This window comes from Monodon monoceros, unplaced genomic scaffold (genome assembly GCF_005190385.1).
Source record: "Monodon monoceros isolate NGI ecotype Baffin Bay Population unplaced genomic scaffold, NGI_Narwhal_1 Super_Scaffold_8, whole genome shotgun sequence".
NCBI lineage: Eukaryota > Metazoa > Chordata > Mammalia > Artiodactyla > Monodontidae > Monodon > Monodon monoceros.
The window spans coordinates 12,403,253-12,419,500 of NW_021703785.1; the positions used below are offsets into that span (position 1 = coordinate 12,403,253).

A 16,248-nucleotide genomic window follows, 5' to 3' on the forward strand; every position below is an offset into this window, starting at 1 on the left:
AGGGTAACTTCATGTCATTCTCTGATTGTTTTTACCTTTGTATTTCAAAACGTTTCTAATATTGGGAGAATACCAATGTAATTATTATAACCTTTTTATTTTGGTCACAGCCTTTAAGGAGTTATCAGAATTATAAGTTATAAAATATTATTTATAAGTTACAAAAAATAGGTCTTTTCCTTTTTTTCCCCTAGTGAATGAAGAAAAGGGCTATCATGATTATTGTGTACATATAAATAGAATAAATGCATTTGTTAAAAGATGCAAAACTTGTTTTTGTTTTTGTTTTTTTGGTGATTATTCTCTTCTGGTATTATTTTGATCCTAAAGGAATGTTTTTAGAGAATTTTTGTTTACCATCCCAAAGATGATCTTTAAGCTAGTGATATGAAGAAAGTTGCTGTATGAAATTCAAAAAATTCAAGTATTCTTACAACAGAGACGAAATGAGCACATCTTTTTAGCCTGGATGGAATGAAGCCACGTGACAATTGATTTATAGTGTGCACTGACATAGCCATTAAGAGCTCTGGAAGCACTACTTGTGTTGAAGGATGAGGCAGATGGGGTGTTCTAGAGAACAACTAGAGGGTTTATTTTGGCCTCAAAGCTGGTTACTATTATAAGAGATAGCAAACTGGGCAATAGCTGCAGCAGAAGGGCCTCAACAGATGAGCCTGATATATTATTTTAAGAGCTTTCTTCCAAAGCCAAATCATAACACCTCATTGCTTTATATGAAGTAGAAAACACATTTTCCTATTGGACTTGCTTTCCTTGAAAATGGTAAAAGTAAATTCATAAACTTAGATCATATTGTATATAAAAATGGTGGAGCTCTTGTTTCAATGATACGATGAAACATTACACCATCGTCGTGTACCTTGTTGGTACAGACATCTCTCTGCATAAGTGGCATTCCTTAACTGATCCCCTGGTTCATTTTTAACATTCAGTTGTATGGCAGAGCCAGCAATACTCACCAAATATTCCATGGACTTCCCTAATTCTCAGTCTCCCTTTTAATTGACTTGGGGCCAGGTGTCTAGATTAGGCCATGGGCCATGAGCAAAAGGGACTTTTGTCACTTCTGGTCCAAGGCAATTAAAAACAAGTCTAGGTTTCCATAATCTTCTTCCCTTTGGTGGTGACCATTTTGACATAGAGGAGTCACAGAGGGAGGCAACCTCCAGCACTGAGTCACCATGTCAAGGAGAGCAGCTGCTTCAGACATTTTATAAATCGGAAAGAAACTTTTGCCTTGAGAAGCCACTGAAATTTTGGTTACAACCATGATAGAACTACTAACCCATTCACCACTTGTAGTGTTGCAATAATCCCAGAGGCAGGGAGATTGATATCTGATGTAGATGTGGGCACACGGTGGTGTTCCTGGGGGCCCTATTTAGGCATTGCTCATTTGCTGCCATGCTCTTACTGGGTGAGCAGAACTGTCCTAGGAGCTTTGACGATATAAACAACAACATCAACAACAAAATGATCTTAGTCCTAAATCCGCTCAGCCCAAAGATGAGTAGCATACACTTCCTCCCTTCAATAAACTTATAGTCTGGTAGGAGAGGTTTAGGACAGGTACCAAGTAACTAAAATACAAGGTGGAGCAACAAAGAACGTTTTCTAGACTTGAAGAGATTATAAATTGTAGATTATAACTTAGAGAAGACACATCACTCACATTAACTCAATTTAAAAAACAACATGCGTGAGTTTGTGTGTTCTAGGGTATAGTAGCACTATGGGAATTTGGAGAGCGAAGATACTGTTATGAGGTTGAGGTTTTTTTGAAGGATAATTTTTATTTTTATGTACAGAAAAGTTAGCATTGTGCTTTTATCCCAGTTTGGTGGCAAGATCTTTAGCCTTTGCCTTTCCATCTTGGCAATGAGAGCCACAGATTTTTTTTGGACCTGTGATATTGCCTCACAGTGATGGTGGATCTCTGCATATCTGTCATTATAACTGGTCCTAATAGCTTCCACCAGCTTAGCTAGAGCTCCTCTGTCTTCCGAGTTAACCTGTGCGAAGAGTCTTTCTGAAGATGAGACATCTCAGCCTGGCCCTTCCCTTGAGAATGAACTCGGGAACTCCCCTTTCATGGCCCAAGGCAGGCAGGAGGCCAGCGAGCTCAGTGGGGTCCACAAGTGTGCCGTTGCCACCTTCTGAGCCTTCTTGTTCTCCACAAGGTGGGGACAACATTAACACCTGCTCAAAGGACAGGCGGTCTCAGTGGGCACTTCCCCTTCGTGGGTGGCTTTCTTCCAGCTGGGACAACAGCTTCTGCTTTTGTTTTGTCTCTGGGCTGGGCTCCTGGGCCAGCTTAAGCAGTTGAATAGCCATTTGGACCCCTCCCACCCCAAGGCCTGGGTGAACTGTTTCACCAAAGGGGGCCCTTTCAGACACTCACGGAGGAGAGCCTTTGCCACTGACAAAGCGGATGGCACAAACAGTTACGTGCCCCATTTTGCAGGCCTACCTGGAAATGATAATTGGCTTGTGATTTAAACACTTTAAAACATTTTGCTAGCATTTAAAGTTTTGGTCAACATAATATATATACATGTTTCAAATCAACAGGTCCCGTGTCAGGCCTTTTGCCACCGAGTCACATGATGGTTTACATTTGTACAGGGGTTTTCCAGCTTATTCCTACAGAAATAAATCTGACCACTCAAGGGCAGTTTAAATCTGTACTTCTAGATTTCAACATTTGTAATATGACCGCACTATTGAATGTTTCCACCATAGTAGATTTTTTTCTTAATTGAAAGGAGCAGATCAAATCAATTTTTATCACTTTTATTTTTGCTGAGGAAAAATGAATTTCTCATGTGCTATAAAGACAGCACCAGCCCTTTTTGTCCCCTTTGAATAAAGGTATGATGTTAGCTATACTATGAAATTTATCCTCAGGATTCTGTAAGTAATTGTACTAAGAGACTGGCCTTTTGTCTCTGTTTTAGCTCTGTTGCTCTCTCTCACCCAACCTCTTATTAATCTACTAATGAAGAGATAGAAAAGAATAAAAATTGGGGCAGTAGACTATATATATATCAATAGATTATATAAATATATCTGTATATAATATACTTATCTATATATATTTATATATACATAGATAATATAAATACAAATCTATCTACATAGTATATATATATACATATATATAAATAAACCTAGGCCTGATATGCTTTTCATAAGAACTATTATATGATTGTTTTAAGTGTCCACTATATATCCTCTGAACCAAATTTTCTAGTTTTTAGTATATTTTCTCCTAGAAAGATAAATGAGGCACTCCATAGTGGAATAAAAAACAGATCTGGCTTTTGGGAGTTGGGAAAGTTCTGGTAAAGTGCCAAGTGCTGAGCTGCAGGTTTTCAAAGTTGTTTATTTTCAAACCTGCAGATGTAGAAAAATATCACATAAAGCCCCATGTCATTGCTTCTGACAGGGAAATGGGTCAGCTGCCCATGTGGTGTCTGAGGAAAAGAAACACGGAAATAGGTAACGTGTAAATCTTGTTTTCAGCTCAGACTCTTTTTGCTGTGTAAAAGGCTCTGTGGGATTGAAAATCATCACTTCCACTCCTTGATTATTGTCTCTTAATCTGGTGGTCTGACTTTTATGGTTGTGGTCACAGTTATTTGAAAGATGTGAGTTTTTTAAACTTTGGAAATTCTAAATTAATTCAGTACTGATATATTCATGGTAACCTATAAAATCAACTCTTGTTCCCAAGGGACACGGGCCTAGATCCCTTTTAATAGCAAATCAGTGTGGAATTCTAAATGCCATTATTCCGACTTCAGTTCATATGGTGAATGAACTGAATGCCCATAATGTGGGAAGCAGCAGTGGTGCGCACTGAGGGCGGGATGGAGGTTTCTAGACCTGAAGGATGCCAGGTAGAAAAGTGTGGGAGGAAGGCCGGGGAACATGAGCCTCCCAGAGATGGGGGAGAAGCTCCCAGGGTTGTCTTTTCCCACATGGGGAAGACACATTTCATTAGCAGAACTGGTGGTAGCTGTGTTCTTTATCTTGTAGACAGGTGATGTGATGTAAGGCGGATTTGCTACAGAGATGGGTAGTGACACTGTTTTGGAACCATTTTAAGTCATAACAAGTAGTAATGGGGGAAGTCACTGCAGTCAGGGGATGCCCCAACCATCAGATATCTGGAAGGGAAGGAGGTCAGGAAGGTGGTGGGGTGGATTCAGACAGAGATTCTGGGATCCAAGAACATGTGGGGTTGACCCTGAAAAGATAAGTCCTCAGTACACAGGGAAAGGATTTCTGCAGATAAGCCTCTTGCCCCATCTACAAAGCTACCTAAAGTGCCCTGATAAGCTACAATTTGGAGTTTGATGTGTCTCTTTGGAACTCCATTCAACATGAATTTTACTCCAGGAGAGGCAAAGCTCGAGTCTAGTATATCAGTGACTTAAACTAAATTGTCAGAAACTTCTCAGAATTTGTTTAAGAATACAGTATATACTCAAAAGATAGAAGTTAAAAAAGGAGAAATGTTTGCAACAAAAAGAATCTTGTTAACTATAAAGGAATCTACCAACACATCTAAGTCCACATTACATATTCTAAATATTCCCCCAAACATCCAAAAGTTTTTGAGTGCTAGCAGGATTTTGTTCACAAATTCTTATTGCTCAAATGAGGCACCGAAAATTCTCATCCTTTTTACAAGTGGACAAACTACAGCTCAGAAGGAGCTGGAGAAGAAAAGATTGTCCAATGTCATAAAGTGAAAACAAAAAAAAAGATCAAAAATTGATTTAACTGCATTATGCTTTGCATAATATTTTTAAAATGGCCATCTGTTTCTGTTTTAGAAATGTATTCCCACTGAGTACATCAGGTAATTCTCCAAACTCAAGAAACTTCAAGGGAAAAGAGAGTGGAGAGAAAGTCAAGCAGATTTTATCTTAAATTTTTGTCTGATTTCAATTTATTAAAAACTGAATGCTACTAATATTAATAATTTTTTGTTTTTTTAAAATTGAGGCGAAACTTATGTAACACCAAAGTATACAAATCTTCAATGAATTTTATATACTTGTGTAACCACCACCTAGATTAAGTTTAGAATATTTCCAGCATACCAGAAGGCTTTCTTATTCTCTCTTCCAATCAATACCCCCAGGATCCCCCAAAAACCACACCTCTGGCCTCTGTCTATCCCCATAGATTAGTGTTTCCTGTTTTTGAACTTCAAATAAATGGGATTCTGGCTTCTTTTGCTGAATGTTATGTCTGTGAGATTCATCCTTGTTTTGTGTAGCAGTAATTTGTTCTTTTACATTGCTGTGTTGTATTCCATTGTATGAATACACTGCATTTATTTATCCATTCTCCTGTGGATGGACCTTTGGGTTGTTTCTGCCTTGAGGAACTATTTCGAATAATACTGCCATGAATGTTCTTATACTTGTCTTCTAGTAAAGACAGCCACTTATTTCTGTTGGAGTTATACCCAGGAATGAAAATACCAAGTCATAGGACATAACTCTATTTAGCCTGGTAGATACTGCTAAATGGCTTCCAAACTGGTGGAAGAATTTATCCTTCCATAGTAATGTATGAGAGTTCCAGTAGCTCCTCTTCAACACTTGGTTTTATCTGTCCTTTAATTTTGGTGTTGGGGTGGGTGTATCTCAGTGTAGTTTAAATTTGCATTTCCCCAATAACTAACGATGTTGGGCACCATAATGAATATTTATCCAAAAATTCACAATCTTACTACTCTACTTTTATTTTTCTGTTAAGTCTTTTCAGTGCAGCCTATGTATGTAATTACACTCAGGGTAAATCTAGAATTGTGTTGTGTATTTTTACATTAAACATTTTAAAGTTTGTTATGGCCTTCATACTTATCTTTTAAAATGGCTTCTTAATATCCCACTGAGTTTGACGCAGTATAATTTACTTAGCTATTTCCCTCTTGTTGAGTATTATGTTACTTCCCATTTTCCTCTGGCTCATTGTTGTTCAGAAGGACAAATGGAGATGTATCAGCCCAGAAACTATCATTTGTGGAGGTGATGTGCCAGCTAGGTGCTTTGATAAGGGTTTAGCTTTATTTCTAGTACAACCTTCAGAAGTGTTATGTCTATTTTACAGGTGAGGAATCGGATGCCAGGCTATATTAGCTTGTTTCTTCGTGGAAGATAGTTCCAGGCTTTGGATTTGGAAAAAAATTCTGTACAGACATCAGAATGAACATAAGGTGATCTGACTCTGGGGTTCTACAGAATTACATTTACCTGAGAGGGTTCATGGCCAGTGAAAGCTTGACACATCTTCTTTAGGATACTGTGGTCACCTAATAAATTATAAGGGCCACATTAATGGTCTTCCAATGGGAGTGAGACCTCTGGGGTTCAAATCTCACCTCCCACCCTTATTCACTGGGTAATCTTGGGTGAGTTATTCAACTTCTCTTCACCTCTGTTTTCTCATCTGTAAAATGGATGTAATAGCCACCTCCAGGGCTGCTGTGAAGATAAATGAACTAATATGTAGGAAACCTTTAGCATAGTGCCAGGCACATAGCACTCAGTGAGAATCAACTCAGATTCAATCATCCCCTAATTTTCCCATATCTTCCCAATACTATAAGGTTCATTATTTTTAGCTAGAAGTCACCTTAGAGATCATACAGGCTAGTGCTTTACAAACTTGCTCATTTCTTCTTCCTTTTTAAACAATGGACTCTTTTTTTCCTAGTACAAGGTACGTGGAACTCTAGCATCTAAGGCTGCTGCCACTGGCTGCCAGTGAGCACATGACCCTTCTGAGCGGAAGGCTCCTCTTTTATATCCCTCAAGGAATAGGGTGAAGGGAGAACTCATTCACAATCAGAGGTGTTACTACCTCGTTGCTATGCCAGATAAGTGGTGTTGTAAGCATGGATCTGGGCCCAAACCCATTCATTTCACCCATGAGGATGCTGAGTTCTATGGCAGTTGCTAATGACAAGGAAACTTAAAAGTGGCAGAATTAGAACTTGAACTTAGAGTCAGTGGATTTTCAGCTATGCTGGTTACATTTTACTGCCTCTCTAGCAAGAAGAAGGAAACGATGGGAAGAGCACTGGACTTGGAAACAGGAGACCTGGGTTTGGGTCTTGGCTTTGCCTCTAGTTTTATAATCATCAGGACACTTGCTATCATATTTGTCCAGCTCACAGGCTTCCCCTTTCTCTACAGACTACCCTCTTCAAGTTTGTGCCAAACGGCTCCACCCTTTGTCCATAGCTAATGGGCACTGTTTGATTATTTTGAAGGAAGACTGGCTCCTTAGTCCTCAAAGGTCCACTCCTATGTAAAATGCAGGTGTAGGTCTAATTAGAATCAGCTGATGGAATCATGTTGCCCTTGGTAAACTTGGCTAGAAATGAGATTCCTTCTGAATCTTGACACAAATCTATTTTTTAAAGAGTAATAATACCCTGGATGCCATAGGCTTAAATATGGTTTTGTAGTGTCACAATTAAATTCTGTTCTTTGTTGGCCCAAGGCTGGTCTTTCACCTCTTTCAAGAGTCAGTCTTTGGGATGTCCTTAGCATGCATGGGAATTCTTTTCTGATCTGGCCCTATATGATTTTCTTGCCTCATCTTCCCCCACTGCCAAGTATGTACACACTCAACTACTTGTCGTTCCCCAGATACTCCATACTCTCCTTGCTTTGCCTTTGAACGTGATGTACCTTTTCCCCGGAATGTCCTCTCCTGTTGGGCTAACTGCCATCTATTGTTCAAGACCAAGTCCCATGTGTCAGTTCTTCTGGATGGCCTCTCCTGACCCAGCTGGCTGCCCTCCTCTGTGCACTCATAGGTTACAACCTACTGGTGTTCTGTTGTGGTGGCTGGTTCTCTTGTGTGGCTCCCCCACTAACTGTGAGCTCCTTGAGTGCAGAAATGTAAACTATTCATCTCAGTATTTCTATGACTTAGAAGAACCAATGGTATAACAGAAAGAGTTCATAAATATTTGCTGAATGAATAAAGAATGAATAATTCTTCCTGACAGGAGAAGACAAATACTATAGAGACATTATTACATAGTGGTGGTCAGTCCTGTTGTAACCTCTGTTAGAATTGAAAGTGTGACCTTTAATAAGTGACTTGCTGAGATTCAGTAGTTTTAAAACAAGTTTCAGTAAGGTGCCTTTGAACTTGAATTTCTAGTTCTTTTGGAATTTAAAATCCCTTTACTCACTTTTGTTTCAGAAATTGTTATAAACCAGAGGCAATCTCAAATTCAATCTGGTTGGGTTATTATATAAACCTACTAATTACTTGTCTTCAGGCTTGTATTTGCACTTATAACAATCATATACATTATTAAGATTTGGAAAAAGGATTCCAGAACCCAATGATGCAAGACTGCTACCACCCTTATTAAAAAGAAAGAGTAAATTGAATAGATATTTGCTCTTTATTCCTATTTAGAGAATGTTCCCATCTCAAGCTTCATTAAATAGAGAAAGCCATTAGAATTGTTAGGTTTTTAAGTTCCTTAGTCCTTTCAAACAATGGTTCTTACCAACAAAGTGGGTATAGAGGAAATATACCTTAACATAACAAAGGCCAATATATGACAAGCCACAGCTAACATCCTATTCAATGATGAAAAGCTGAAAGCTTTTCCTCTAAGATCAGAAACAAGGTGCCCACTCTTGCCACTTTTATTCAACATAGTACTGGAAGTCCTAGTCACAGCAATTAGGCAAGAAAAAGAAATAAAGGCATCCAAATGGGAAAGGAAGTAGAAATGTCACTGCTTGCAGATGACATGAAACTATATATAGAAAACTCTAAAGACCCCCACAAAAAAACTGTTAGAACTAGTAAATGAAGTCAGTAAAGTTGCAGGATACAAAATGAATATATCAATCTGTTGCATTTCTACACACTAGTAACAAATTATCAGAAAGAAAAATTAAGAAAATAATTCTATTTACAACCACAACAAAAATAATAAATTACCTAGAGATTATCATACTAAGTGAAGTCAGAGAAAGACAAATATCATATGATATCACTCATATGTAGACTCTAATTTAAAAGATACTAATGAACTTTATTTACAAAATAGAAACAGACTTACAGACATCAAAAATGAATTTATGGTTACCAAAGGGGAAACATGGGGAGGGGCGAATAAATCAGGAGTTTAGGATTAACGTACACACTACTATACATAAGATGGATAACCAGTAAGGACCTACTGTATAGCACAGGGAACTCTACTCAATACTCTGTGATGATCTATATGAGAAAAGAATCTGAAAAAGAATGAATATACGTATAACTGAATCACTTTGCTGTATACCTGAAACTAACACAACATTGTAAATCAACTATACTCTGATAAAATTAAAAAAAAATTACCTAGGAAAAAATTTAACCAAGGAGGTGAAAGAGCTGTACACTGAAAATTATAAGACACTGATGAAAGAAATTGAAGGAGACACGAATAAATGGAAAGATATTCTGTACTCATGGATTGAAGAATATTGTTAAAATGTCCATACTACCCAAAATAATCTACAGATTCAATGCAATTCCTATTAAAATTCCAATGGCATTTTTCACAGAAATAGAACAAACACTCCTAAAATTTGTATGGAACCACAAAAGACCCTGAATAGCCAAAGCAACCTTGAGAACAAAGCTGGAGGCATCATGTGTTCGTAGATAGAGAGGACAGATTGTTGCCAGAGGTGGGCGATGGGGAGTGGGTGAATAGGTGAAGATGGGTAAAAGGTACAAACTTGTAGGTATAAAATAATTAAGTCATAGGGATGTACTTTACAGCATGGTGACTATAATCAAGCACACTGCATTATATATTTGAAAGTTGCTAAGAGAGTAGATCTTAAAATTTTTTTATGACATGGAAAAAAATGTGACTATGTGTGGTGATGGTTGTCAACCAGACTTATTGTGGTGACCATTTCACAATATATACAAATGTTGAGTCACTGTATTGTACACTTGAAACTAATATTTCAGTTATGTATCAAAAAATCATCTTAAATTTCAAAAATTAATACTTGTTTCTTTGCTTCTTTGTTTTTGACTAGAACCACATAGCATCACCAAAATTGTCTACTCAGGAAGAATTTGTAATGAGTTTATATGATGAGATTTCATTGAGTTAACTACCTCCCCCAAATAACATCCCTTTTTTTTGAAAACCTTGAAGTTCAGATAGCTGTTATTCCTTTGTTAATTTGTCTTCTAAGTGAAATGCAAAGTCCTGTCAGGTAAGATTTATTTTTATTGTGGCAGTGGTGGGGAAGTGAAGAAATTTTATCTATATTCTGTTTTCTGTTATTCAGATATATCATTTTCCTATATTAACAAGGAATGTAGGAAATACACTGTGCTTGTTTGAGGTTTCACAAAATATCCTCTAGTTTCTAATGTTGTGTTTGTGGTCCATGTTGATCGATCATATCACATGAAAGTCTGTCTTTGGGCCTCTCGCCTTCTGAGATGGCCCGTATTCTGTCTGTGGAGTGTGTATCTTCCTGAATAAACCTTCCTTCTCTTTACTATGGTTTGCTCTTGAGTTCTTCCCTGGGCGAAGCCAAGAACCCACACTTGGTGGCCGTCCCAGGGACTCGCCTGAGACCTGGGACGTGACCCTTCTCTCCAGCCCCACATTCTTTCCTGCAACATCTTTTCTGGTGCCCAACTTGGGACCTCAAAGGGCATAATCTTGATCTTCCTGTCAGGCTATTGCTCCTCTCTGGAGCGTGGCTGTGACCTGTCCTGAGCCATGTAGATTCAAGTAGGATCTGGCAAAGACCAGTTCTCTGGCCAGGAAGGAGCCCACCAAGACCAAGACTTTTCTCCCCTCCATCTTTCTCATTCTCCTATTGCTGTCTCTTTGGACTTGAGAAGATCCACCAAGACGACCACCGGACATCCAAATTAAGACCACGTGACAAGTGTTGACAACTCGGTTGGGTGAATTTCCCCTCTGTGGCTCCTCGAGCCCAATTCCCCCTCCCTACTTGTTTTTAGTCCCAGTTCGGTTCCGGGACGCTGGAACGACGTCGGGGGCCCACGTTGGGGGGACTCCTTGAGTCCTCCTCTAGATTTGCAGTCGTCCCTCCCCGAGTGCTCTCGGGCTTATGGCCGTATTGCGCCCCCAAGAGGATGTTGGGGGAGAGCACTTCCCTTGTGGAGGTCACAGGCGGACTTTATCAACCCCTGAGCGGAGGCAGCGGGCGAGCACCTTTCTCAGTGGGCTTTCGAATCTCTGGCCTAGGAAGTGTCATGGCTGTACACCTTCCTTTCTATTCTGGGAAGCGTCCTGGCTGCACACCTTCCCTCCTTTCCTGGATTTCTCTTATATCCTCCGACTTCTCTCTTGACTTCTTGGACTGTCTATTGATACTTGAGCTTCCTTGCTGGCTTTACCAGTAGGTTATGTGTTGCCTTTTACGTCTGTGGAGAGGTAGCCCCTCCTCAACATCACAAGGACCATATCCTGAGGGAGCTTTTGCCTTGTATTGTTATCACTGCCTTGTGGCACTCGAGCCCTACCCTTCGGCTCTATTTGTTTCTCTTTCTTTTGTTTCAGTGATAAAGGTAATCCCTTTAGTTGGCTCAGGGCCTAGGTCTCCTCTTTTCCTCTCTGAAGGATTTAGGCCCTGAAACTCTGGTTGCTTTTTCTCCCACTGGCTCTGGTTCCTTTCCCTGACTAATCCAAGGGGCCTACTCAGGCTCACCGACCAGGCAGATATCGGGTGCTCACAAGGACCCCACTGTTGACACTGGGAGAACGCCAGAACAAATAACTACCACCTCGCCAGGATCCATCAGACTCTTGTCAAGACATCCTAATAAGAAATGGGGGCAATTACAAGCACCCCAAAGGACTCCCCGCTAGGATGCATATTAGCTAACTGGGGAAAATTTAGACAGGATGGTTTAAGAAAAAAATTAATTTTTATTTGCAATATTGCATGGCCCCAATACAAAATAGGGGACGAAGAGATCTGCCCCCCCCCAAAAAAGGGTCACTGAATTACAATACCATCTTGCAGCTGGACCTATTTTGTAAAAGGGAAGGTAAATGAGGGGAAGTCCCATACATCCAAACGTTCATGACCCTATTCCAAAATCCAGGTCTAAAGAACTCCTGCCAGGTGTGCTTGGCTCACATCTCTTCAAAGTGCCTTCTTCCTCCACAGGAGGCTGATGTTTTATTTATTTATTTATTTTTAAATTAATTTATACTTTTGGCTGCGTTGGGTCTTTGATGCTGCGTGCGGGCTTTCTCTAGTTGCGGTGAGCTGGGGCTACTCTTCGTTGATGTGCGCAGGCTTCTCACTGCTGTGGCTTCTTTTGTTGCAGAGCACAGGCTCTAGGTGCACGGGCTTCAGTCGTTGTGGCTTGCAGGCTCCAGAGTGCAGGCTCAGTAGTTGTGGCATGTGGGCTTAGTTGCTCTGCGGCATGTGGGATCTTTCTGGAGCAGGGCTCAAACCCGTGTCCCCTGCATTGGCAGGCGGATTCTTAACAACTGCGCCACCAGGGAAGTCCTGAGCCTGATGTTTTAGATGATCCTCTTATGAGTCCATCTCCCTGGGGTCCATAACCCAGAACTCCTACCTCTCCCAATTCTGACAGGGACACTGTCTTCTGGACTGTTTAACCCTAATGCCCCATCTGGGGAGCTGGAGACCCCAGCCCACCATGAATCAGCTCATGGATTTGGCCTTTGGAGTATTTAACAATAAAGATAGTGTTGAAGAGGCAAAATGGATTCAGGGACAACAGCTAAAAGCACAATTACTGGAGGCAGCTCTACCCCTGCACCACCTCAGATGGTAACACCTCAGGGTTACCATCCCTTGGGAAGACCCATGGTGAGGACAGGATCCAGGAAGCCTGGATCGGAGCCACTGTCTCACTGAGAAAGGATCGGTTTTCAGTGCAGCCAGAAGGGCGACAGGAAGGGCAAATACTCCCTCTGTGGGAAAAGTCCACTGAGACCCTGCCCGATATGAAAACGAGAGAGCCACTGGAAATGGGACTGCCCCCAGTCCCAAAGGGGACTTCGGGCTCCCAAATCGATGATGACTGAGAGGACCAAAGACTGACAGGGCCCGGGACCCTCCCTGGCTCCCAAAGGACACCTGATCATTTCTCCGGAGGAGCCTTGGGTAACCGTTGACATGGCAGGTAGGAGAATTATTTTCTTATTAGATACGGGGGCGCCTGCTCTGTGCTGATTTCCCTGGACCTTTGTTCTCCCAATTCTGTATGATAATGGAGATTGATGGAAAGCCCAAAACCGAGCGATTCACCCCTCCCCTCCACTGCTCGCTAGGAAATTTTACCTTTGCACTTCATTTTCTGCTCGTGCCTGAGTGCCCTGTCCCCTTGTTGGGAAGGGACTTGCTCACTAAATTCCAGACAACAGTCCAAGCTGGAGACCCTTATGGGTTAGAAAACAATTGCTCTTGGCCGGAGGAATCTACCTCAGTCCCAAGCCAGAGGAGGTCTCCATTCCACCCTAATCTAAGTTCTTAAACTATGGGCTGTTAAACTTGTTCACAGTGTTAAAATGTCACCTTCTTCTGCATTCCCCGGCACCCAGACTTCCAATATCTCTTTTCCTTTGAGTGGACAAATCCAGACACTGTAATGCCATGAATGCCTCCACTCTCTGTGCTTATAAAATTCAAGCCTAGGGTGCTTACAGGTTAGGAATGGAATGGACAAAAAAAGGGGGGGGTAGCTAAAAATTGTCCAACTACCTTTAGAAATGGGATCACATGAGGCTGCAGGCAAGCCTCCACAGATCAAAGACCTGACTGAGGGCCATAATTAAACAATTTCTTAAACCCAGGGAGGAACCCCAAAAGTGTTTGAAAATAGAGTACCAAAATGGGAGGCTACTGGCATGACTAGACTAAGCATACCTGTTAGGAATTTTTTGGGAGACCTTCTCCCCTAAGCTAAATCAGGAAAAGTAAAACATTCCAACATAGGTGAATGGGTATATCAGTCCTTCAATACCATTGAGGTGGCCACCCAATTCTTTGAGGGGGAAAAAAACCCCAAGCCTGTCCTTGTTTTACAAATCTAGTCTTTATGGGACCAGAGGTGTGGTTCCAAAAATAATCCAAAGCCCACCAATCCTTTTACCTCTCCCCAAACCTTCCTTATTTATCTTAAGGGGCTTATAAGTATTGAACAAAGGGGGAACAAAGTCATCCCAGGAGGAACTTGTCTTTCTCCTCCCATGCCTTTGAAATGCAAATGTTCTACCTGGTTTTCTCCAGGAACTCTTATCTCTGCCATCTTTTTAAAATACAAATTTTGAAAAAACGGGGTGATGTGGAACTTGTCAAACACAAATTGAAATCTTAAGCATCCTTTCCATAAATGTTAGTAAAAAGGGTTTAGCCATCTAGACAAGTGACCTTGATTTGTTCCATCTGCCAGAAACCCAATTTAAATCCACCCTCTTCTGTTACTGATGGGTTTTACATTGTTGTACCTGACTCATGGCTGAAATTTTGGAATGGGAACTATGAGGTCTCTGTGTTTGTTTGTGTGTTCGTATGTATCTATATGTGGCAATACCATACATCTATGTTGTAGATGTATGGTATTGCCAAAAATTAATTTGTAAAAGAGCTCTATTTAATTGATTTAAAGGAAGTTGAGCACTTATATAAATACTCAGAAATAGAAAATAATCTGGCCAGAATGAATTTCAGGTTCATGTCATCTGGAAAATATTCAGTACTAAACTGATACCTTGTATTGAAGGTGGCTTACGCTTGCTTTGATTAATATAGACATGTCTTTAGAGTCATCAATGTTAAGTATAATACTTCTGTTGTACCTAGGTTTACTAGAGGTCAAATAAGACCTTATTATATCTGTTGTAAATTTGTCAACAAGAAAAGTAACTCGAAGTGAAAAAACTTTTAAGTGAGATATATGTTTTCAGTGAAAGAAGGTTTGAGGAATGAAAAAAAAAAATGGAAAAAAGTTGTGCACAATCAGGATTTTCTAAGATTGGATTAAATTTAGTTGGATTAATGGATTTTGCTCGGAATGGGCTGAGAAAAGACTTGGGTTCTTGTCTCTCTGTTAAGAGAAAGTTTTCTTGCAATGCTGCTTTTTTTTTTTTTTTGCTATGCTGCTTTTGATAACAGATTGTATGAGTTTCTTTGCCTTTAAGTGATCTGTATTTGCTTTTGAGATCTCTTGTAACTTTGGTTAAAAAAATAAGTATTGTCTCACAGTGACCTATGATGTTATTTAACCAAATGTTTTGAAACTTTTGGACAAACTTCCCAAATATCAAATTTTAATTAAAGTTCTTTTGACTTCCAGCTAACTTTGGGATGTTTAGAGGGACCCTGAGGCACCTCAGAGAGAAATATTTAACTAGTATTATTTGGTATGTTAAACTACATGGAGAGCATTATCACATGAGTGATAAACCTATGTAAAATATACTCTATGGATGAACATTATTAATGTAGACATTCTAAACATTATGTAAAGTTTCTAAAATTTGGATATGTCCTGGTATAATGCTATAGTTCTAGTAATTATCTTAAAATGTTGTATGTCACAACGGTAACCAAGCTTTTTTATCAATTATACTGTAATCCGTGCTTTTTAAGTCTTCTGTCATTTATAGACAGTTACTGTTGTCCAGATGCTTCATCGGTGATTCATCTTCAAGAAGATTCATAGGAAGGCTATGGAAGCAGTTACAACTGTTCCACAATTGTAGTGTGCCAATATTATATAATGTGCCAAAATATATAATTTAAAAATTGTTCTGTAAGTAAAGGGGTCATGGAATAATGACACTCTGGTAGTTGTTGGGACTTTCCTATTGGCTTCATGTGGCAGGTACTGGATATTTCTTACTCATTGTAAATATGTCTCTTTTATTAGAAAAATATTTTTTCTTTTGTCAGAAGAGCCTTCTTCCATTTTCCTTGCTAATAAATAGTTGGCATTAAAAAAAAAAAAAAAAAAAAAGATGACGGCTATGCGAGGATTCCAGTCCATACCACCTTAAAACAAGGAGCTGTCCTGCCCCTGGGTCCCCTAGATCAGGCATCCAGAGATTTTTACTCCCTGACGGGCAGAGTCGACACCCCTACTCAGCCCTGAAGCAGCTACAGAAGATGGACCATTGCCTCTCTGCTT

At 40.0% G+C, this 16,248-nt stretch overlaps 1 pseudogene; it reads right to left on the reverse strand.

Moving 5' to 3' along the window:
- Positions 1-1,851: 1,851 nt before the first annotated feature.
- Positions 1,852-7,786, reverse strand: LOC114888405 (annotated as a pseudogene).
- Between the last annotated feature and the right edge of the window lie 8,462 nt (positions 7,787-16,248).